Consider the following 26692-nt stretch of genomic DNA (forward strand, 5'->3'; position numbering starts at 1 on the left):
TGTCGCTGCTTGGTTTATCTTTCAGAAAGCACAGTTCCTTTTGAATCCGGTTCGCACGTATATTCATCAACAAGCATGCATGGTGGAAGTTGAATTGCCAGCCAGTTGGAAGAGAGTCAGCAAGCTGCATTTCCAATCATATGCCGCAACTCCATGCAGGGGCCCTACTGCTCTCATTCACCCTGATCGCTTTAAATTATCTGATCAGCGGAGATATCAGCCGTTGATCAAGCTTACCGGGTCATCCTCCTAGGGCGTCGCCTGTTGGTAGGTTAATGCTGGACCATCGATTTAGTGGGGAAACAATGAATGGATGGCTTTGATTAATTGGTGTACTGCGACCGTGCATTAACGTTGATACCCCCGCACGAGGACATGCAAGCGGAATGCTTTTCTCCCATAAAGTGCTGGTCCAATGGATACCAAAGCAAGGAAGCAAGCATGCATGCAAGGAATTGAAAACCACTTCTCTCTCTCTCTCTTTCTCCAAAGAGATTTTTTTTTTTTTCTCTCTAAAAAGTTTGCCAAGCTTGTTTGTTCTTTTTTGAAAGGGCTTGACTTAGAAGGGCAAAATCTTAGGTATGGTCTATTCTTGTCCCTATAAATTAGGTTAGTGTAAAAACATTGTGTTTGTAATTGAGCTTTTTCTTTTTTAATTACTGGGATCTACCTAAAATTTCTCCCCATAGGTATAAGAAATTTTTATCTTGTATGGAAGAAAAGACTCATCATTTACAATATATTAAAGCTATAGTTTACAAAAAAAAAAAAAAAAGGCTATAGTTTACAATATATTAACGCTATGGTAATGTCGCACAAACCGGATACAATTAATCATGAACAATCAATTCTCAATTCTTGACTCTAAATATGGGGCTTTATACATACACTATGTACTGTACAATCGTAAATTTAAGATTACGCTTGATTTGAAAAATATTTTTATCAATAACGGGTTTTGTGGATTCAATTGAGTTGCTAATATTTAGTGGTTTTTTTTAAAATAAAATTAAAAAAAATTATGCACTGATGGGTGGAGTTATAATTTATTTTATTTAATTATAGTTTTCAACTAAAATATTTAGTTGTACTTACGAATTGGAGGATGAGAATTAAGGAAAGAACCTTTCACCATGTCGATTGATTGGCCATATGCATGAAAGCTATTAGTTACAAAGAAAAGTAAATACAACTTTAAAACATTTTATGGTAATTAATTAACTATGCATCACTTCAAAGCTTAAAATCTCGTTTCATAGCTAAAATTTCTTAGATCTCTTTTTTTTTTTTTCGAAATCTAAGCTCCTAGTAACTAATAGGAATAGAACATGTAATATAATTAGTTCAACATTTTATCTATGCTTTAGAAAGATTAGTAGCATTGGTAGACTTATTTTTAATTGTATGAAATTAATAAATACATATTTTTAATTGTACTAACTAAAACTATAGTGATTAAAATAAATTCCACTTAATCATGTTGAGACTGTTGGGAAAAACAATTATACAAATATATATGAACCAATTTTCACAAGTAAATCAATGGAGTAATGCAAAATAATAAATAAAAATGAAACACAAAATTTAGCGTGGTTCCCTCAAATGTTGAGGTACGTCCACGGGGCACGGCAAACCAAATCCACTATCACTAAAATGTTCATACAAAGTGGATACAAAACGCACGAACCTTACAAATACACAAGAGTTTTTAAACAAATATAGCAAGATGAAGATGCCTCACCAAATACTATGAACAAATCTCTAAAGAAGAATCAACTAACCAAAGAAGAGCACAATGAAATACCAATATGCTGTAAATAATCTATAGCTGGAGTCACACTAAGAAAAAGGTAGCAGCAGGTTGCTGTACTAGAGAGATGACGGTGTGGGTTTGCTGCAGGCGCTGGCTACATATACCAACTGCAGGCGCTAAAGGCTATATGAGTGAAAAGCCAAAAATGGAGAAAAACTTACGGTTGGCCCAACTGCTTGTTGTGTGTGTGGAGAAAATTCAAAATGGAGGGGCAGCTGCTGTGCATAATCTTTGATTTTGAATTTCAAAATAGAATCTCTAGATTTTGCTCCTACTGGGAAGCTAACAAACATTTGAAAACAAAACCTTTTCAAGGCATTGGTCCCCACAGGAGGGAAACCCAACAAATCTCCTCCTCCCGACTTATGGGGACAATTCTACAAATCCGGCCAAAACTCGACACTTTACATGCTTGTCTTTAGTCAATGCCTTTTTCATCATATCCGAACCATTGTCGTCAGTGTGAATTTTGTCTAGCTTTCTTGTTCCATGCCCAACTCTTTTAAGAATCTCTTCAACCAAAGCAATTCTTTACAAGCTTCCGTAATGGCAATATACTCAACTTCCGTAGTAGATAGAGCAACACATTTCTATAATTTAGATTATCATGCCACAGCTCCCCCAGCAAAAGTCATCAAATTACCTGAAGTAGATTTTCTAGAATCAACGTCACTAGCCATGTTGGCATCCGTGAATTCATGGAGCGTAGATTTACCATTTCCAAAGCACAAATACACCTTTGAAGTACCTCTAAGGTATCAGAGAATCCATTTTACCACTAACCAATGCTCTTTTCCCGAATTAGAGAGAAACCGACTAACAACTCCAATGGCGTAAGCTAAATCCAGTCTTGTGCAAACCATTGCATACATTAAGGAACCAACGGCTGAAGCATAAGGAATTTTCTTCATCTCTTCCTTGTTTTTTTCACTTGTAGGACTTTGTTTTGTAATAAACTTGAAGTGACTGGCAAGTGGGCAACCAAAGGATTTTGCTTTATCCATATTGAACCTCTTAAGCACTTTTCCAATGTAGCTTTCTTGAGACAACCAAATTTTCCATTTTTCACGATTATGAACAATTCTCATGCCAAGAATTTGCTTTGCTGGTCCCAAGTCTTTCATAGAAAAATACTTGCTCAACTCCAACTTTAACTTGTCAATCTTGGAGAAATCCTGTCCTACAATATGCATATCATCAACATAGAGAAAGAGAATAATATAAGTACAATTCGGAATTTTTTTCATAAACACACAATCATCCGAAGAGGTTTTTGAGTAACCATGATCAATTATGAAAGAATCAAATTTCTTGTACCATCTCCGTGGTGCTAACCCATACAGACTTTTCTTTAATTTGCACACTAAATTCTCTTTCCTTTTTGTTTGAAGCCTTCCGGTTGTTCCATGTAAATTTCATTTTCCAAGTCACCATGTAAGAAGGCAGTTTTCACATCTAATTGCTCAACTTCTAAATTCAAGTATGTTGACATGCCAAGAATAACCCGAATAGATGACATCTTCACAACTGGTGAGAATATTTCATTAAAGTCAATTCCCCTTTTCTAACCAAAGCCTTTCACCACAAGCCTAGCCTTGTACCGGAGGTTCTTTTCATCATTTTTCAATCTAAACACCCATTTATTTTTCAAAGCTTTCTTTCTAGGAGGAAGTTTAACCAAATCATAAGTGTGATTGTAGACTTCATTTCCTCTTGCATAGCCTCCATTCATTCAACTTTATTTTCATGGTTCATGGCTTCTTGATAGCTTTCGGGCTCCTCTTGATCTGTTAGAGTAACATAATCACTTGATAGATATTTAGTTGAAGATATTGGCTCTCTTGAAGATCTTCTCAATGGGGCTTAGTCTTGAACTTGTTGCTCCCCCTCATTTTCATCTTCAACATCACTAGGAATTTCATCATTTCCAACATCTTCAAGAGGTGGAAGAACATCTTCCATATTTTCATCATGTGCGAAAGGAGGAGAAGGTGACTCTAAGTCAACAAAATCATTCCCATTAGATTGTGGTTGCTCAACTGTGCCAAAATCTTCAATTGTTTGATCTTCAAAAAATACAACATCTCGGCTTCTAACAATTTTTTTTGTCAACCAGATCCCACAATCTGTATCCAAATTCATCATGCCCATAGCCAAGAAAAATACATTACATTGTCTTGTCATCAAGTTTGGATCTTTCATTTTTTGGAATGTGAACAAATGCACAACAATCGAACACTTTCAAATGATCATAAGTGACATCCTTACCTTTCCAAATTTTTTCGAGAACTTCACTAAGTAAAGGAGTTGAAGGAGACAAATTAATCAAGTCCACCGCCATCCTCATTGCTTTACCCAAAAATGATTTTGGCAACGTCGCATGAGAGAGCATACATCTCATTCTCTCTAGTATGGTGCGGTTCATTCTTTCAGCAAGACCATTTTGTTGAGGAGTTTTCTTGACGGTCTTTTGATGTCTAATTCCTTGGCTATAACAATATGTATCAAATGGGCCAATGTACTCTCCACCATTATCCGAGCGCACACATTTCACCTTCTTTCTAGTCTCCCTTTCAACTTTAACCTGAAAATGCTTAAACACATCTAAAACTTGATCTTTAGTCTTCAAAGTGTAAGCCCAAACTTTTCTTGAATAATCATCAATAAAAGTGACAAAATAAAGTGCACAACTATGAGATTTATCTTTCAAAGGATCACATACATTGGAATGTATCAAATCTAGAACATTAAATTTTTTAGTAACAAGCTTTGTACAAAAAGGAGCTCTATGTTATTTACCGGCCAAAAAATGAACACAAGCTTTAAGAGAAGTACCTTTCATTCCGGGTAGAAGCTCTCTTTTGAACAAAAACTGCATTCCTTTTTCACTCATGTGCCCAAGCCGTTTATGCCACAAATTGGTGGAAGAGTGACTCTCAATTACATTCACAATATCATTACCAATTTTACCTTACATCATATAGAGTGTACTAGTCTTCTTGCCTTTAGCCACCACCAAATTACCCTTTGTGAGCTTCTATTTTCCATTACCAAAATGGTTGTCAAAACCTTCATCATCAAGATTTCCGGTAGATATCAAATTTAGCCAAATGTCGGGTACATGTCTCACATCTTTGAGCACCAACTTGCATCCTAGATTTGTTTCCAAACAAACATTTCCCATGCCAACAATTTTTGACAAACCTTCATTTCCTATCCAAACAACTCCATAATTTCCTTTGGAATAAGAAGTGAAGAAATCTTATCGAGAAGTGACATGAAATGACTCACCAGAATCAATAACCCAAGCAGGCTCTCGACTTGTCAAATTAATGCAACTTTCATCACAAACAATCACAAGATCACTATGAGATGCAACTAAAGTTTGTCTTCATGCTTTTTCTCAAAATTTTTCTCCTTGTTTTGCTCCTTGAATTTCAATTTTTTACACTCCCACTTTATATGCCCTTTCTTATGACAATAGTGACACTCAATATTTTTTTTTCGAAACTGAGTTGGACCGGCCTCTTGATTTATCATTACAGTGAGAATACCTGCTTTTGCTTTTGCCTCTCCCTCGATTTTCTGTTATAAGTGCCTCTAAATGAGAAGAGTCAACTAATTTTCTTCTAATTTCTTCATTCAACAAGCTACTAGTTACTTGGTTCATAGTAACAATTCCATCGGGAGCCGAAATACTAACTGTCACAACCAAAGTCTCCACACTTTCCGGCAAAGAATTAAGAAGCATTAAGGTCTGCAATTCATAATCAAAAACTATTTTCATAGTAGCAAGCTGATTAATAATATTTTTCATCTCATTCAATTGCTTGGTAATAAGACCACAATCTTTATATTCCAAATTCACCAATTTTCGAAAAAGAAAAGCTTTATTTGTAGCCGACTTTCTATCATAATGACCCTCCAATTTTTTCCACAATTCATGTGCCGAAATTTTGGTAGAAACATGATGAAAAACAATATCATCAATCCATTGTCGAATGACATCAACGGTTTTTCTATTAAGTCTATTCCACTCACCATCACTCGTGTCTTTAGGCTTTTGGCTATTGCCCTCAATAGGCCCATCTAAATCTTTGAAAAATAAAAGATCTTGCATTTTGTTTTCCAAGTTACCCAATTGCTTCCATTGAAGCTAATCATGCGACCAACATTACCATCTATGATTTAAATAAATTTAATGCGTACAAATAACTTGGCTCTAATACCACTTGTTGGGAAAAATAATTATACAAATATATATGAACCAATTCTCACAAGTAAATCAATGGAGTAACACAAAATAATAAATAAAAATGAGACATAAAATTTAACGTGGTTACCTCAAATGTTGAGGTACGTCCACAGGGCACGGCAAACCAAATCAACTATCACCAAAATATTCATACAAAGTGGATACAAAAGACACGAGCTTTACAAATACACAAGAGTGTATAAAAAAATATAGCAAGATGGAGATGTCTCACCAAATACTCTGAATAAAGCTCTAAAGAAGAACCAACCAGCTAAAGTAGAGCACAATGAAATACCAATATGCTTTAAATAATCTACAGCCAGAGTCATGTAAAGAAGAAGGTAGTAGCAGGTTACTGTACTAGAGAGATGACTAGTGCAGGCGTGGGCTTGCTGCAGGCGCTGGCTACAGGTATTGGCTACAGGCACTAAAGGCTATATAAGTGAAAAACCAAAAATGGAGAAAAACTGAGGGCTGGTCCAACTGCTTGCTGCGTGTGTGGAGAAAATTCAAAGTGGAGGGGCAGCTGCTGCTCATAATCTTTGATTTTGAATTTCAAAATAGAATCTCCAGATTTTGTTCCTATTGGGAAGCTAACAAACATTTGAAAACAAAACCTTTTCACTATAGTTTTAGTTAGTACAATTAAAAATTTCTTAGATTTTTTTTTTTTTTGAGACCTAAGCTCCCAGTAACTAATAGGAATAGAACATGTAATATAATTAGTTCAACATTTTATCTATGCTTTAGAAAGATTAGTAGCATTGGTAGACTTATTTTTAATTGTATGAAATTAATAATTACATATTTTTAATTGTACTAACTAAAACTATAGTGATTAAAATAAATTCCACTTAATCATGTTGAGACAAATTTATGGTTTCACTCAATAATTAATTTTGACAACTTATGCGAGAAAAAACTCGTCAAATAGCATATGGTTTCATTACCATCCAATGTAAATACTTCAAATAGTGGATTTCACATATTAGGACCCACGTATAATATGATGAAACTCACTATTTAAAGTATCTTTATTGGATGTGATTGCCTCGGGAGGATCATACTCGTCATCCCAAAGGATCTAATATCTTTTGGGCATATCCTTGAATGTTGAATGAAATTGTTTTTATAATATTATGAATATAATAGTAAGTTAAAGAATTCCTTAAATTCCTTTAATAATCAATAGTATAATAGATGTTTTTGGTGTACACTAATATTTTTTGCACATTTTTTTTACTACATCAAATAATAATTTTACTCCTTAATTTTTATTTTTGTCTCTTTTTCACAAGTGAAAAATAAAAAATAAAAAATAAAAAATAGAAAATGCATTACTTAATTGTATAAGAAAAATAGAGTGCCAGTGGCATTTTTTGGAGTGTTAATAATTTTTTTTTTTAAAGTCAAATAGTGTTATAATCTACTAATTGTCAACACACATAGCCCACATTTTTGAATTTATTGTTTTTTAATGCATAATAGTAGTTAAAAATATATTGAAAAATTTTAAAGAGTTTTTTGAATTCAATTTATTTTGTTAGACTATTTACATATTTGTAATTTGTACATCTTGTGATTAAAAGATAACTTGAAGTTCGTGGTAGTACATTTTAAAAAGAATGAAGAAAAAAAATATGCATGCTGCCTAGATCGACTTAGAAAAATGGATAAAAATTTGTTAATCCAAACCGAATCCGATCCATTTAAATTGACTCATAACCGATTTACACATTAAATGAGTCGAATATGGTTTAAACTTTCTTTATCCACCCCTAAATGAGTTGGTTGGTAGATTTAGGATTTTATCTTATGAATATCCGCCTATCCGCTAACAACAAATGTTTAAATTCATTGATAATCTAATATGCTCATACTTATTACACATCAAACAATTAGTACAAGTTTTATTGGCTAAGGCCTAGTCCCACACTCTTAACTTTTACGTTGCTATATGCCCTCTTTAGGTCTATCCTATGCCCACATTCAAACTTAAGCACAAATGCTCAGTTTTTTTTTAAATTTTTTGTGATCAAAATAAAAGTCTCTAAATTTATGTTCCAAAAAATAAGACAAATTATATTTTTGTGATTAGTTATTAAATGTTTAATATACTACTAAGTTATAATTTTAAAAACAACTTCACTTATTGTGTTATAAAAATAAATTGTTCATTGGATGGTAAAAAAATTATTTTTGGGATGAGAATGATGGATTATCTGCCATCCATCACGGATTATCCGATCCGAACTGCTATAAATCTGTAACTTAAATAAGTCGGTTATGAATTGTAATATTCTCACCGATAAACCATCTAATCTGCCAAGGATTATCCGGCTCGATCCACTTTACCAGGTATAATGCTGGCTGAGAATTACTCTCTTCTCTTTATTATTATTATTATTATTATTAAAAAACTAGGGAAAACACACAGCAACCTTTGTTATGCAGACCAATTGATCAGTTTCTATTGACTTCAGAGTTACGCCATCGCCTGGGGAACACACAAAATATACAATCATGTAGCTACTTAGATAATAAGTTGAAAGATTGTTATGCAGATCAATAGGTTTCTGAAATGACAGGGACAGCACTAATCCTACTCTCAATCATTTAAACTCACCTACATGAATTTGTTTTTAACATTTAACACAGTTTAACCCCAGCTAGCTAGCTTGTCTATCACCAAATGAAATTCAAATTCCTTTTATCATGAGAAATTAATACTTCTTACATGATAATCCAACCGGTACAAAGGGCGAGTTCTTAGGCGATGCATCAATCCAAACAGTTCAAATTCAATTTTTCACTGTATCAAACTAATATTAAAGTAAATACAGAGCAGGATCTCTCTCTCTCTCTCTCTCTCTCTCTCTCTCTCTCTCTCTCTCTCTCTCTCTATACACCACACTAACACTAGCATGATTATCTCCTCACCAGCTACTGAATCAATTGATTCTCATTAGCCATAAATCATCTAATATGATGCCCGGTAGGTATATTGGAAAGAGTAATGGTGGTGGCTCTCCCCCCCCCCCTAGCTATCAGTGTTAGACCTAATGATCACATAATATAGAGACGCACAAAGATAACAACTGCAATCCCGAATTTACATTTCTTACGAGGTACTCTTCAGATTTCCTTTTTAACAGTTATGCTTTGTGATAGATATCATGCATGCATGAAAACCCTAAAAGATCTTAAAGTTGACGACACAAAAAATATAGAGAGAAAGTTCATGATAAAACAACTGCTCAGTAATTTGCTGTGATGATCCCTTTGGTTCATCTTCTCTTCTTTTTTGGTTAAACCAAAGTTTATTGATTGGGCTTGGGCTATGAAATGTGATCGAAGTAGCCCGTTTCTCATTAATTTTACCCCAAAACTTTAGTATAAAAATTTTAAACTCTAATTATGGCTCATATGAGAGATTGGGCTGTATACTTTTCAACATCGCAGCCTTGCAGGACTGGATGCCCCCTCCCTCTGATTCCCAGATGTGGAAGAATGGCGCATCACCAAAAGAGCAATATTGGGCTGGCAGGCTGCTGCCAGGCCCAACTGTGAAGCCCAAATGAACTGCCTTAGGAAGCCCATAATTACATTTTCCTTTTTTCCTTGACAGAAAGCCTTTTGTGAGTTTTGTGTCAACCCAAATATACGATATGTATAAATTGCTAGTGCAATATGTGTATTTTATGCGGAAAATTGCCTTTCTCACTTTACATTTACTAGTTTTGTGCATATGGCCTCACTTTTATGTTTGGAAATTTTAATTTTATGACCCTGCATGTGGGATTATTATATATATATTCATTTTTTTTATAAAAGGAATCATGAAGCCTAAATTTAAAAATAGAAATCCTAAATTTGACCCTTTTGTATCATTGTTTTATTTAGCAAGAGACTCAATAAATTAGTATAATCCCTTCATTTAAGTCCTATTAATTTTAACATTTTTTTAGATGAGTCATACAATTTAAATCGACAATTTTAATTTCCAACTCACATATAATTATAATCTGATTCATCATTTTATTCATACTTACTTTCACATTTTCTAGTTAAATCAAAATATTTTTATCGACTCATTACCCTTTATAACACTATTAAAAAACTTAATTATTAGTTACTCAGAAAAATTGTCACCAATAAAATTGACTTCTCTTTTTTGATCTTGGAATTCAGCTTGATGTCATAGTGAGTGATATTATAATCAATTGTACACATAAATGGTCAAAAAGGCTTTCAAGTACGGTTGAAAGTTTCAAGAACCTAATTTACTACACCCGAAACTCTGATAGGGAAGATACTATTCTTTGACAAAATTCTTCTAAAGGAAAATTTACTTTTAATTCAACTTGAGATTACATTAAAATGAAAAATCCAAAGATGAGCTAGTGCAAAAATGGTTTGGTTTAGATATGGGATTGAACACCAATTGCAACAATTTAATAGACAACTCATTGGGATAGATAAGCAATACACCCCTAGAAACTTATAGGAAGTTTTATCCATATGATTCTGAAAAAAAAAATTCCAATTTATTTCTATGCATAGAATTATAATGTAAAATAAGGACATAAATATATAAATAATAAATAATAAATAATTAAATTAATTAAATTGATTGGCGCTTGCAGCTCTTGATAGATTGAATACTTTGGAAAAGCTAAAATTGTGGGGGTAAGGTCTAATAATCCTCATGTATGTTGTGGAATAATTTCTTGGAAGATTGGAATCACTTGTTCTCAGTCGTAAATTTTCAAACAAAGTTTGAAAAATTTCTCTTCCATAAATCTGGTAAGGAGCTGCTCAAGTTGGGATAAGTAATTATCTTCATTATCCTCATTATGCTCCATTAGATTGAAAATTAAACCTCTTTAGAATGCAACTGTGTATCGTATTAATACTCGAAATGATCTTTTATATGATATAGAGGATATAAATGTACAAATGGTAATAAACAAAATTATATTCAATATTAATCATAAACTCTATAGTAGCTCTCCATAGAGTTTAGTATTTTTTTTTTTTTTTTTTTGACATTCCATAGAGTTTAGTTTTTTTTTTTTGACATTTTCTTTGTTATTGTCACTTTTGCATTTCTCCTTTTGTGCTAATATGTATGTCTGCCTTCTTATAAAAAAATGCAAAACCAGTACTTATAATTATTAGTTATGATTTTTGATCCATAAAAATGATCACTAATAAATATGTCATCAATAATTAGTTAGTGACAATTTTCAAAATTTGTCACTAATCAACATTAGTGATGGATAAACAATGATATGGTTTTTAGAGGGAAGCAAATCACTACTAATAGTAACTATTAGTGGCAATAATCACTACTCTTGATATCAATTATTTGTGGTAGTTTTTCAGTTAATAATCTTTTGGTTTTGTTTTCTTTTTTTATTTGGGGTTAGGTATTGATAAAATTTTGTATATAATTTATTATTTTCAAAACTATAATTCTTACGTTACTTCATTCATCTAAATACATACATACAAACAAGTATAACGTAATTGCACAATCAAATATATCTACAACCTCCAAAATTAGAAATGTATTATTTTAACAATATAACCAAAAAGAATAAATAAAAGCAGTTCATCAACAAGCCTTTTTTTTACCACACAACCATTGAGCATGTGCATCAATGAAGACTCTGCAAATGAGTAAATAGGTAATTAGTATGTTATGTTAAATTAACAAAGAATGCTTTAAAAAGTTCAAAACAGTATGAGAAAAAATCATTCAAAAGAAATTATGAATATAAAAAAATTAAACATAAGCTAGAAAGGCTCATTGCAAATAAATAAACATGATATTGTTATCAATCTCATTATCTAGTGAGAGAATTAACTTAATAAGATAACCAGAAACAAACTGAAAGATCTTATTAACTTCACAAGCAGTTTCTAAGTGGGATAGTTTCAAGCTCATATTCAGAAAAATTGATCTTCAAAAGACATAGTTAATAAAAAGAGGATAGGAAAAGTGATCACATAGTAACAAACTATTTTTAAGATAAGAGTACAAACTTTTTTAAAAGAAATCAAAATTTTTTTGCTATAAGGGAGTTGTAATATGGGTAAACTTTAGTATCACCATTTGAAGTTGGGAGAAGAAAAAGGGGGAAAAATTTAAAAAGATAAAGACAGATTTATATAAATTGAGAACGCATTATTTATAAGACTTTGCCTCTGCTTGCTGTGAGTGAGAACTGCTGAGCTGTAACAGATCGAACACAAGGGAGAGAAGGAGAGAATGCTCTTTACTGTAAGAACATGAAAGAATGTTGAATAGGGGAAAGAGAGATGGAGAGAAGTTTTATGTATTTCTTCTGTATTCAACAAAACTGTGCAGGATCAGCATAAAAAGAGTACAAAAGGAATAAAAAATAGTTGGATGCTAACTACAAGAGTAATATATGGTTATTCCTAACAATTTTCCTGTAACAGAAAAGAGGAGAAAATAAAAAAAAATAATAAAAAGAATTTGAGCAATTATGGTTATGGACGGCTGCCTGCAGCCAATTTAATTTCCTTCATTCTTCAACAGCCCCCCACAAGATGGAGAGTAGATGTTTTCTACTCCCATCTTGGATAAGCATGAATAAAAATCTTGTAAGCCTAAGCTCTTTGTGAGAATATCTGCCACTTGCAACCTGCTTTCCACATGCTTTGTTGAAATGCAACCCTCTTGAATCTTGTCTCTAATTAAATGACAATCTATTTTTATATGTTTTGTCCTCTCATGGAATATGGGATTGGTGGCAATGTGTATAGCTGATTTGTTGTCACAGTACAAGAAAGTAGCCTGTGAATGAGCAATTTGTAGATCTTTAAGTAAATACCTCAGCCAAGTCAATTCACAGCTCACATTTGCCATTGCCCGATACTCTGCCTCTGCAGAAGACCTAGAGACCACACTTTGTTTCTTTGATTTCCAAGACACCAAAGATTTCCCAAGGAACACGCAGTAGCCTGTCACAAACCTCCTAGTGTCTCGACGAGCCCCCCAATCTGAATCACTAAAACCTCTAAGATGGATTTATGAGTGCATTGGATAGAACAAACCCGGCCCTGGTGACCTTTTGATGAACCGCAGTACCTTGTGGGCTTCCTGCAGGTGTGGCACTCTTGGATTCTTCATGAATTGGCCTAGCATTTGGACCGAGTAAGCTAATTCAGGCCTGGTTATGGTCAAGTACAATAATCTACCAAACAATCTTCTATAAAGAGCAGGCTCAGGAAGCAATTCTCCTTCTTCTTTGGACATTCTCACATTTTGATCCAAGGGAATCTTTTCTGGAGTGGAGCCAATGGTACTCGAGTCTCTTAAAATATCCAAAGCATATTTGCGTTGACATAAATGAACCCCCTTTGCTGTCCTTGCCACTTCAATACCTAGAAAATACTTCAACTTACTAAGGTCTTTGATTTTGAATTGGTCATCAAGAGATCTCTTCAATTGATCAATTTCATCCACATTATTTTCAGCAACTATTACATCATCCACATACATAGAATAGCTGTGAAAGAGCCTTCAGTTACCTTTGTGAACAAGCTATAATCTACCTTGGACTGGATATATCCTTGGTGAATGATGAAATTTGAGAGTTTTGAGTACCATTGAAGTGAGGCCTGTTTGAGGCCATACAAACTTTTGTTTATTTGCATACTTTTCTCCCATTTTCATTGGGATACCCCGGAGGCAACTCCATGTACACCTCCTCCTCTAAATCCTCATGCAAGAAGGCATTATTGACATCAAATTGCTGTAAAAACCACCCTTTTACTGCTGCAACGACTAACAAGGTTCTCACAGTAACCATTTTTGCCACGAGAGAAAAGGTTTCATGATAGTCCAACCCCTCCTACTGTGTGTACCCTTTAGCAACAAGCCTGGCCTTGTATCTTTCTATGCTACCATTAGCAAGAAATTTGATTTTGTAAACCCATTTACAGCCTATTGGTTCTTTGTCAGGAGGTAAATCCATAATAACCCAAATGTCATTGAGTTCAAGGGCAGCAATTTCAGCCTTCATGGCCTCGACCCACTTAGGTGATGTAATTTCTTCTAGGTAAGTTGTAGGTTCAGTGTGTGAGGTTATGGAGGTCACAAAAGTCTTGTGAGGTGTAGACAATTTATCATAAGATATGGTGGCACTTAGAGGAGAGGGCTTACCTGATAAGATCTGGTTTTTCTGCTTGTCCAAGTCTTGAGATGGGAGAAGGAAGGTTGACTACTGACATATGAAATCCTGCAAATGAGTAGGAGCTCTCCTTATTATGGTTGATCTTTGGGTAAGTGTGTATGAGTGTTGTCATGAGCTTCTGTTTCTGGTCTGGAGTTATTTTAGGAACTGAACTGTTCATTGTTTTGTGAATCAGATAATACAGTAGCATTGGCTCTACCTTTGAAATGGTATTGGGGCTGATAGTGTCTATGGAGTGATTATGAACAGGAAGAGTGGGAATGGAAATGACAGGGTTTTGAGTAAAACATAATTCGTTTGGATTTGGTAGTGAATTAATGTTGCTGAAATTAGTATCAGGATGGCTGATTTTGTTTGTTTTGGATGGAAAAACAGTTTCATAAAACACAACATTTCGAAAGATGAAAATCTTTTTAGTATCTAGATCCAAAAGTCTATATCCTTTGACACCAAAAGGATAACCAATAAATACTGACTTTCTAGCCCTCAGATCAAATTTTTGTCTTCCATTAACCAAAGTGGTAGCAAAGGCCAAGCACCCAAAATCCTTTAGATAGGCACAGCTGGGTTTCCTTTTGAACAAAATCTCAAAAGGGCTTTTATGATCTAATAATGGAGATGGAGTTCTATTAATGAGATATACAGCTGTAAGAATGCAGTGGTTCCAATACTTCAATGAAATGCTACTTTGAAATTTTAGTGCTCTTGCTACATTTAAAATATGTTGATGCTTTCTTTCAATAGTGGCATTTTGTTGAGGTGTCTCCACACATGTTCTTTGGTGCAAAATTCCATGTTTTAGATAAAATTATTTCATGTCAAACTCACCTCCATTATCACGCCGAATGGTTTTTACTTTTGTTTCAAATTGGGTTTCTATCATCACACGAAAGTTTTGTAAATTGGTGCTTGCTTCTGAGTTCAACTTCAACATATAAGCCCAAGTACACCTACTGAAATCATCCACAATAGTCAAAAAATACCTGCAACCATCATGACTAATCTCATTACATGGACCCCATATATCACAATGTATTAGCTCAAAGCATTTCTTAGATTGATGTTGACTAGTTGGAAATGGTAGCTTGTGTTGTTTAGCAAAAGGACAAATGAGACATGGGTGATCATCGGAGGGTTTTGGTATGTTGACTTTGGTATCTATGTCAAATTGAGAGTAAGAAGAATGGCCTATTCTATAGTTCCAGAGGTCGAAAGGTTCACTATTGTTGCTGACAGAAGCTGAAAGGCTAGTTTTGAGGTTGTATTTGGATAAAGCATAAGATAAAGCTGAAGGAGAGACTTCCCTTTGTAGCATATGATAGTCCTTGCTTCACTTCACCCATGCCGGTCGTTGTCCAAGTCAAAAGGTCCTGAATATAACAACAATCAAAGAAGAAAACAAGGCAACAATTTAGTTCTTGAGTCATTTTCTTTGCTAAAATCAGATTAAAAGAGAAATTGGGAACATAAAGAAGATCATGCAATATAAGATTCTTGGTGACTTTGGCTGTTCCTACATAAGTAACAGGCACTATCTGACCATTTGGTAGAGCTTCAAAGGAGAAAATGGTACTTTGGATGGAATGAAATAAAGACTTGGAGCAGATCATATGGTTTATTGCTCCAGTGTCAAGAATCCAAGGAGTTTCTAAGATATTGTTGGATTTAGAAGTGAAGGAAAAAAGACATAGAGATATACCAGAAATTTTGTGGTTATTTGCATCTGAGGATGAAGGTGTGACCATGGCATGAACATTATTGGCCGAGGGAATGAAAGCTTGGTTGCCTGAGATAGGTTTGAGGAGGGCCAGAAGTTGAGTATACTTGTGACAACCCAAAGAATAATGGTATTTAAATAATAAAGAGTGAGAGAAATGGAAACAATAACAGAAGGAGGCAGTCGACGCGTTCGTCGACGACATTGAACTTTGGGAAAAATACCCCCAATAAATTTATCAAGGCCTCATCAACGAATAAAAGGGATTCGTCGATGAGGGTACAGCACGACCTCATCGACGAGAAAATATTCAGAGAAGAATTTGGGCTACTTTGAATTTCGTCGACGAAGGGTAAGGTTTGTCGACGAAATTACTTAAGGACTCGTCGACGAGATAACGTGGCTCGTCGATGAATCCCGCAGTATAAACAGCCCTAAACTAATTTTTAATCGCAAAAATTTGTCGTAAACCCTCCTCTCTCTCTCTCTCTCTCTCTCTCTCTCTCTCTCTCTCTCTCTCTCTCTCTCTCTCTCTCTCTCTCTCTCTCTCTCTCTCTCTCTCTCTCTCTCCAACGGCCCTTCCCCCTTCTCTCTTCGATCTGGCCTCGTCAGTCGCCGGATCGACGATATGAGGCCACCACGACATTCCTGGCGAAGTTCTCTTCAAATTTGCCGAAGCGGATCATTAGTGGAAAGAAGTTGGAAGTCATCCCAAATTTAGGGTAAGGTCTTTTATTCAGTTTTTGGCCTTCTGGCAGTTGTAGGAAATGATGTAGGCCAAGCAATATTGATATTCTGTTATGGAAAATATGATTTTCAGGGTGTTAAGTCAAGAACCCTGAGGGTGTAGGACCCATTACAGTAGGGAGATTTTAGTGGAAATCAGGTAAGAGAAATATGCTATGCTAGGCTAGGTAGTTTTAAAATGATTTCTATTATAAAACATATATTTTTACTAGTCTATTATTCACAGAAGGACATTATATAGATTATTAATTATGAATATTATGTATTAAAGCACTGTGTGGCTTGAGAATATAAATAGAATAATTTTGAGGGTAAGTTATATAGAATATACAGCCAATGGATATATTTTAAAGTAATTACAGAATACCATGATTACGTAATTTTTAGTACCATGATTATACAGTTTTCAATACCATGATTTATAGATTACAGTTCAGTTCAGATATACAGTTGATATAGTTACAATTTATTTCACTATCCTGGTTAATACAGTTATTTCAGAATCATGGTAAATCAGATAGTTGTATATATAGAGATATATTATATAGTATCAGACCCTGTTGGACCATACAGTTATAAAGCAGGGTATCGTAGCTACAGATATTTCAGTTATGAGTGCAATCACCTATTTAGACAATACGTGGCAGTAGGTCGATCGTGCCCTGACGTGGACAATCTCCCCATCAAATATGGGTTGAGGAGTGGCAGATCTGACTGAGGGAGTACAACTCTATTATGAGGGGTTAAATCATGACACACAGTTATTCACAGGGAAGTTTTTAGTTACTATTATGTATATACAGATTTACAGAAACAGAAAGTATACTTATTTATATTAGAAGTATTTTGAGTAGAAACTTATAATACAGATATGTTAAGCAACATGAAAATGGGAGTGGTTTCTATTACTTGTACTGTATTTACAGGTTCAGTTATACATAATTTTTATAGCAACAGATTTTCTTAGTATTGTAACTCATTTGCCACACTAGCAATAGCATATTTCGTCTTTTTGATTGTTGGCTCATCTCGTTACTCTAACATTTTTCAAGTGATCCAGGTAGGAGAGTAGACCAGGCTTGCAGATAGAGGGTCCTTAGAACTGCTCTGTCAGTAGAGAGTGAGTATATTTTTAGGAGTACTTTTGTAAATCCCTAACCCAGATAAGGGTATCTTGGAGAACAGTTGTACATGTATATTTAGGGAAACATTTTAGCACTTTGGTATTGTGTAAAATTATTTATGGTTATGTTATTGGATTTCTGCTTTTCGCTGCTTAGGTTGATGATTGGCTTTAATCTAATATAGTATCAGAGCATGTTAAATGTCATAGTATAAAAAATAAAAATAAAAACTCCCTATTTAAATAGCAGGACGTTACAGTTTGGTATTAGAGTCAAGTTGCTAGGTTCTGTAGACTTTAGAGCAGAAGCAATACCAGAGTATAGGAAAAGGATTTGAGGTTTGTTTGGTTGTCTGGATACAGGATTTCCGTGGTGGTTTCTGTGTTTTTCCTGGGTGGACGATTTCAGGAAAACCATAGTAAACTATTGTCGGGTCGTGTATCTAGGTGACAAAGCTGGATATTGAGTTAAGGTCGGGGAAGGCAATTAATTTTGAATTGGTATAGGATAGGTTAGTGTAGGAGATGAGGTATTTAAATGTGTTTCTTGTTTTCATGATGGATTGAGGGAGTAGCGACACGAATGCTAAGGAGGATAGGCCAGGACCTTCCAGCATAGGTGGAGGAGATACAAATGTTGTGCTATGCAGTGTCACTCAGCAAGTGATGGCTAAGATAGCCAAGAACTCTGGGGAGCGTGGCTATTCGATCCAGCAGTTTACGCGAATGAAGCCCCAATCCTTTGCTGGAGGTGATGACCTGATTGTAGCTGAAAATTAGGTCTAAGATATCAAAGAGACACTGGCTGTGCTTCCATGTACGGATGAGCAGAAGGTAGCATTTGTAGCATTTAAGTTGACGGGGGAGGCGAAGCGTTGGTAGAGATAAGTGCGACTGATAGAGGAGCAGAGTCCAGTTCCAGTAGCAATGATGTGGGACTGATTCAAGGAGCTGTTCTTCGAGTGGTATTTCCTTGCTATCGTTCGGAGCGCGAAGGTAGCAAGGTTTTTGCTTCTGGTACAGGGGCAGATGACTGTATCCCAGTATACAACTCAGTTTATCGAGTTGTCGCGTTTTGCTCCACATCTAGCACCTGAGGAAGAGAAAAAGGCACAGAAGTTTGAAGAGGAATTGAGGCAGAATTTGTTTGAGCAGGTGATTGGTTTTAGGGCTTAGACATTCACAGAGGTTGTAGATAGAGTTGCGACCATTGAGAGTGGTATTCAGAGGGGTTTAGTAGGTCAGAGTCATAGGAAGAGGCTTGCACCTCAGAGTTTTCAGGCTGGCTCTAGTAGGGGTCCATGGAGAGGAGGTTGCGATAAGGGAGATTAGAGGCAGATGGCAGGACCTTATGGGAATCAAGGTGCACCGACTTACCCGGTATGTTAGACGTGTGGGAGACATCATTTGGGGGAGTGCTGGGTACGCAGAGGTGCATGTTATCGATGTGGGAGACCCAGCCACATGGTACGTGAATGCCCAGGTCAACTAGATCAGGACCCAACTCCCAAGCCCTATTGGGGAGGATATCAAGCAGCTCGAGGAGGATACAAGGCGCCTTGTGTTGGCCAGCAGAGGAATGTGGCCCCAACGCGAGTGTACGCTTTGACGCCGGGTAAAGTAGAGGCTGCTACGGATGTGGTGACAGGTACATTTATTGTTTTATCATATCCAGTTATTGTTCTTTTTTACTCAGGTGCTACTCATTCTTTCATTTCTGCATCTTATGTTAAATTATCTTAGAGTAAGACCCAGTCATAAGATGTAGCGCTGTTAGTAGCTACACCATCATGGTCAGTGATTAGATGTCAGAGGGTTCTTAGAGGCAATCGGATGCCATCAGAAAAAAGTAATTTTCAGACCCCCTGGAGAGCAGGAATTTAGATTTATTGGTTCACGAGTGTGTGCTCCATCACAGCTAGTGTCAGCCGTGTAGGCAAATGGATTACTTTTGGATGGAGGTCAGTGGTTTATAGCATTTGTGAAAGAAGTATCTAAAAATGAATTGAAGATTGACAGCACCCCAGCATTACGATAATTTCCATATGTTTTTCCATAGGAGCTACCAGGGTTGCCTCCAGTACGTGAGGTGGATTTTCCTATAGATTTACCTCCAGGGACTGCGCCAATCTTTAAGGTTCCCTTTCGAACCGGATTGTGTGTGCCTACAGATAACAGCATCAGGAGGACGATTTTAGAGGAGGCACACAGATCTCTATACACTGTCCCTTTGGACAGCACGAAAATGTATAGGGATCTACGGGAGTATTTCTAGTGGAGTGGCATGAAAAGGGAGATAGCAGAATTTGTGCAGTAGTGGTTGATGTGTCAGTAGGTTAAGACTGAGCACCAGAGGCCGGTAGGGTAGTTGCACCCACTTTTCATTCCTGAATGGAAGTGGAACCATGTATCCATGGATTTTGTTACTGGGTTACCGCCGGTGCCGCATGGTCAGAATGCCATCTAGGTAATAGTTAATAGGTTAACAAAGACCGCACACTTTCTGTCCATTAAGATTAGCTACCCTATGAATCGGTTAGCAGAGATATATTTATACAAGAGATTGTTGGACCCCATGGAGTGCCGGTATCCATAGTCTCAGACCATGATCCACGTTTTACATCACGGTTCTGGAGGAGTTTGCAGGAGGCATTGGGGACTCAGCTAGCATTTAGCACCGCTTTCCACCCTCAAACCGATGGTCAAACTGAAAGAACAATCCACGTATTAGAAGATATGCTTCGTGCTTGTGTGCTACACTTTGGAGGTAGCTGGATTCATTTTTTGCCGCTAGTTGAATTTGCTTATAATAACAGTTATTGGACTAGCATCGGCATGGCACTCTACGAGGCATTATATGGTAGGAGATGTCAAACTCCTCCTTTGTGGGATGAAGTAGGTGAAAGTCGAGTTTTAGGTCCAGAGATAATTTAGTAAGCGTGTGATAAAGTATGACTTATTCGAGACAGGATCAGTGAAGCACAGAGTCGGCAGAAAAGCTATGCAGATACTCGCCGCCGAGAACTGGAATTTGGAGTAGATGATCATGTATTTTTAAAAATAGCACCATTGAAGGGGATCATGAGCTTTGGAAAGAAGGGTAAGTTGAGCCCTAGGTTCATTGGTCCATTTGAGATACTCGAGAAGATTAGCTCAGTGGCCTATCGACTGGCTTTACCACCATTTCTTTTCACAATTCATGACGTGTTTCATGTTTCCATGTTAAGGAAATACATCCCCAATCCTTCCCATATCATAAGCTATGCAGATTTGGAACTCAAGGGTGATCTAGCATATGGGGAAGCTCCAGTTCATATCTTAGACAGAAAAGAACAGGAATTGCGCAATAAAAAGATACCGCTAGTAAAAGTCCTGTGGAGAAACCACACAGTTGAGGAAGCCTCGTGGGAGCTAGAAGATGAGATTAGACAAAACTATCCCCACTTGTTTTGAGAAGTTATAATGATGATATATATATATTAGGATAATAATTTTCTTTTGTTCGGTACAGTGTAACTGTAATATAGAGTATAGGATAGGTAGTATTTTGGTTTTGGGAGAATTTTCTTTTATAGTTGTAATCTCCAGGAACTACCCATGTAACCACGGTATTCCTCCGCCATAAGAGAGGATAGGTAATAAAATAAGTAGACCTTTTTTCTTTACTGGATGATGGAGTGTATAGATAGGTATACAGATAGTAAATTTCAAGGACAAAATTTTATAAGGAGGGGAGAATGTGATGACCCAAAGAATAATGGTATTTAAATAATAAAGAGGGAGAGAAGTGGAAATAGTAACAGAAGGAGGCAGTTGACGCATTCGTCGACGACATCGAACTTTGGGAAAAATACCTTCAATAAATTTATCAGGGCCTCGTCAATGAATACAAAGGATTTGTCAACGAGGGTACAGCAGAACCTCGTCAATGAGGGTCAGCTTCGTCGACGAGAAAATATCGAAAGAAGAATTTGGGCTACTTTGAATTTCGTCGATGAAGGGTAACGTTCGTCGATGAAATTACTAAAGGACTCATCGACGAGATGTCGTGGCTCGTCGACGAATCCTGTAGTACAAATGGCCCTAAACTGATTTTTAATCACAAAAATTTGTCGTAAACCCTTTTCTCTCTCTCTCTCTCTCTCTCTCTCTCTCTCTCTCTCTCTCTCTCCTATGGCCCTTCCCCCTTCTCTATTTGATTCTGGCCATGTTAGTTGCCAAATCGACGATCTGTGGCCACCACGATGTTCCTAGTGGAGTTCTTTTCAAGTCTATTGGAGCGGATCGTCGGTGGAACGAAGTTGGAATTCATCCCAAATTTAGGGTAAGGTCTTTTATTTAGTTTTTGGCCTTCTGGTAGTTGTAGGAAATGATGTAGGCCAAGAAATATTGATATTCTGTTCTGACAAATATGTTTTTCAGGGTGTTGGGTGGAGAACCCTGGGGGTGTAGGACCCGTTACAGTAGAGGGATTTTAGTGGAAATCAGGTAAGGGAAATATGCTATGCTAGGTAGTTATAAAACATTTATTTTTACCAGTCTATTTTTCACAACAGGACATTATATAGATTATTAATTATAAATATTATGTATTAAATCACTGTGTGGCTTGAGAATATAAATACAGTACACATGCATGTTTTATAGCATTTTCAGGGTATGTTATACAGAATATACATCAAGTGGATATATTTTAAAGTAATTACAGAACACCATGATTATGTAGTTTTCAGTACCATGATTATACAGTTTCTAGTACCATGATTTATAGATTACAGTTCAGTTCAGATATACAGTTGATACAATTACAATTTATTTCAGTATCATGGTTAATATAGTTATTTCAGAATCATGGTAAATCAGATAGTTGTATATATAGAGATATATTATATAACATCAGACCCTGTTGGACCATATAGTTATAGAGCACGGTACCGTAGCTACAGATATTTCAGTTATGAGTGCAACCATCTATTTAGATAATACGTTGTAGTAAGTCGATCGTGCCCTAACGTGGACAGGCTCCCCAACAAATATGGGTTGAGGAGTGGCCAATTTGACTGAGAGAGTATAGTGATTTACCCTGGGTGGCCTGCCAGTGTAGATCCTGCCTACGGGCCGCACAACCCTGTCATGAGGGATTAAATCATGACACAGAGTTATCCACAGGGAAATTTTTTTTTACTATTATGTATATACAGATTTACAGAAACAGAAAGTATACTTATTTATATTAGAAGTATTTTGAGTAGAAACTTATAATACAGATATGTTAAGCAACATGAAAATGGGAGTGGTTTCTATTACTTGTACTGTATTTACAAGTTCAGTTATACATGATTTTTATAGCAACATATTTTCTTAGAATTGTAACTCATTTGTCACATACTTGCAATACCATATTTCATCTTACTAAGCGTTGGCTCATCCCGTTACTTTAACATTTTTCAGGTGATCCAAATATGCAAGTAGACCAGGCTCGCAGATAAAGGGGCCTCAGTACTGCTCTGTCAGTAGAGAGTGAGTATATTTTTGGTAGTATTTTTGTAAATCCCTAGCCCAATTGAGGGTATCTTGGAGAATAGTTGTACATGTATATTTTGGGAAACATTTTCGCACTCTGGTATTGTGTAAAATAATTTATGGTTATGTTATGGATTTCTGCTTTTCGCTGCTTAGGTTGATGATTGAGTTTAATAAAGTATGGTATTAGAACATGTTAAATGTCATAGTATTTAAAAAAAAAAACCCCATTTAAATAGCAGGTCGTTACAGTTTGGTATCAGAGCCAGGTTCCTAGATTCTGTAGTCTTTAGAGTGCAGCAGAAGCAATACCAGAGTATAGGAAAATAATTTGAGGTTTGTTTGGTTGTCTGAATATAGGATTTCTGTTGTGGTTTCTGTGTTTTTCATGGGGTGACAATTTTAGGAAAACCATAGTAAACTATTGTCAGGTCGTGTGTCTAGGTGACAGAATTGGATATTGAGTTAAGGTCAGGGAAGGCAATTAATTTTGAATTGGTATAGGATAGGTCAGTGTAGGAGATAAGGTATTTAAGTGTGTTTCTTGTTTTCAAGATGGATCTAGGGAGCAGCGGCATGAATACTGGGGAGGATAGGCCAGGACCTTCCAGCATAGGTGGAGGAGATATAGATGTTGTGCTGCACAGTGTCACTCAGTAGGTGATAGCTGAGATGGCCAGGAACTCTGGGGAGCATGGCTATTTGATCGAGCAGTTTACGCGGATGAAGCCCCCATCCTTTGTTGGAGGTGATGACCCGATTGTAGCTGAAAATTGGGTCTAGGATATCGAAGAGACACTGGTTGTGCTTCCATGTACGGATGAGAAGAAGGTAGCATTTGCAACATTTAAGTTGACGATTGAGGCGAAGCATTTGTGGAGATTAGTGCGACTGATAAAGGAGCAGAGGCCGATTCCAACACCAGTGACGTGGGACGATTCAAGGAGCTATTCTTCGAGTGTTATTTCCTTGCTATCATTCGGAGTGCGAAGGCAGCAAAGTTTCTGCTTCTGGTAAAGGGGCAGATGACCATATCCCAGTATTCTGCTCGATTTATCAAGTTGTCACGTTTTGCTCCGCATCTAGCCCCTGATGAAGAAAAAAAGGCAAGGAAGTTTGAAGAGGGACTGAGGTAGAATTTGCTTGAGCAGGATATTGGTTTTAGGGCTCAGACATTCACAGAAGTTGTAGATAGAGCTGCAATCATTGAGAGACGTATTCATAGGGGTTTAGCAGCTCAAAGTCAGAGGAAGAGCCCACACCTCAGAGTTTTCAGGCTAGCTCTAGTAGGGGTCCATGGAGAGGAGGTCGCGATAAGGGAGATCAAAGGCAGATGGAAGGACCTCGTGGAAATCAAGGTGCACCGACTTACCTGGTATGTCAGACGTGTGGGAGACATCATTTGGAGGAGAGCCAGGTAGGCAGAGGTGTATGTTATCGTTGTGTGAGACCCGGCCACATGATACGTGAATGCCCAGGTCAGCTAGATCAGGACCCAGCTCCTAGGCCCTATCGGGGAGGATGTGAGGCAGCTCAGGGAGGATACCAGGCACCTCATGGTAGCCAGCAAAGGAATGTGGCCCCAGCGTGAGTGTACGCTTTGACGCCAGGTAAAGTAGAGGCTGCTATGGATGTTGTGACAGGTACATTTACTATTTTATCATATTTAGTTATTGTTCTTTTTGACTCAGGTGCTACTCATTCTTTTATTTCTACATCTTATGTTAAATTATCTGAGAGTGAGACCCCGGTCATAAGATGTAGCACTGTTAGTAGCTACACCATCAGGGTTAGTGATCAGATGTCAGATGGTACTTAAAGGCTATCCAATAGAAATTCAGGGGAAAGTGTTACCAACTGATTTGATTGTATTTGAGATGTGTATGTTTGATATAATATTGGGTATGGACTGGTTGGCTTCCAATTATACTAGTATTGACTGCCATCAGAAAGAAGTAATTTTTAGACCCCCTGGAGAGTAGGAATTTAGATTCATTGGTTCACAGGTGCGTGCTCCATCACAGTTGGTGTCAACCGTGTAAGCAAGTGGATTACTTTTGGTTGGAGCTCAAGGGTTTAGAGCATTTGTGAAAGAAGTATGTGAAAATGAATTTAAGATTGATAGCACCCGAGTAGTACAAGAATTTCCAAATGTTTTTCCATAGGAGCTACCATGGTTGCCTCGTATGCGCGAGGTAGATTTTCCTATAGATTTACCTCTAGGGACTGTGCCAATCTCTAAGGTTCCCTATCGTATAGCTCCAGCTAAATTGGGAGAATTGAAGGAGCAATTTCAGGATTTGTTGAATAAGGGGTTTATACGACCCAGTGTATCGCTATAAAGAGCTCCAGTGTTGTTCGGAAAGAAGAAAGACTGGTATATGAGCATATGTATCGCTTACAGAGAAATCAACAAGGTTACTATTAAGAATAAATATCCTCTACCCTATATAGACGATTTGTTTGATCAGCTCCAGGGTACACGGGTTTATTCCAAGATCGACTTTAGGTCCGGGTATCATCAAGTGAGAGTAAAAGAAGAAAACGTCGCAAAGACAGCCTTTAAGACCAGGTATGGACACTACGAGTTCCTCGTTATGCCGTTTGGTATGACGAATGCCCTAGTCATGTTCATGGACTTGAATAGAGTTTTCCACCAATTTCTAGATCAGTTTGTAGTAGTTTTCATTGATGATATACTGGTGTACTCGGGGAGTTTTGAGGATCATGAGGTGCATTTGAGACAAGTGTTGCAAACATTCAGAGAGGAGAAACTCTATGCCAAGTTTAGCAAGTGTGAGTTCTGGCTTGAGAAAGTTGTCTTTTTATGCCACGTGATCTTAGGGGATGGTATTTCAGTGGATCCCAGTAAGATCGATGCGGTGGTAAGTTGGGCTATGCTGAGGAATGTGCATGAAGTTAGGAGTTTCTTAGGACTGACAGGTTATTACCTTCATTTTGTTGAGGGATTTTTGGTTTTGTCAAGACCACTCACACAATTGACTAGGAAAAATGCCAGATTTGTGTGGGATGAAGAATACGAGCAGAGCTTCCAGGAATTAAAGTAGTGACTCGTCACAACATCAGTATTGACGATTCCATCGAGAGGTGATGGTTATGTTATCTACAGTGATGCGTCTTTGAAAGGGCTCGGTTGTGTACTGATGCAGCATGGTAGGGTGGTAACATGTGGGTCCAGGCAGTTGAAAGAATATGAAAAGAACTATCCTACTCACGATTTGGAATTGGCTGCTGTTGTACACGCACTGAAGATCTAGAGACA

This window comes from Malania oleifera, chromosome 9, assembly GCF_029873635.1.
Source record: "Malania oleifera isolate guangnan ecotype guangnan chromosome 9, ASM2987363v1, whole genome shotgun sequence".
NCBI lineage: Eukaryota > Viridiplantae > Streptophyta > Magnoliopsida > Santalales > Ximeniaceae > Malania > Malania oleifera.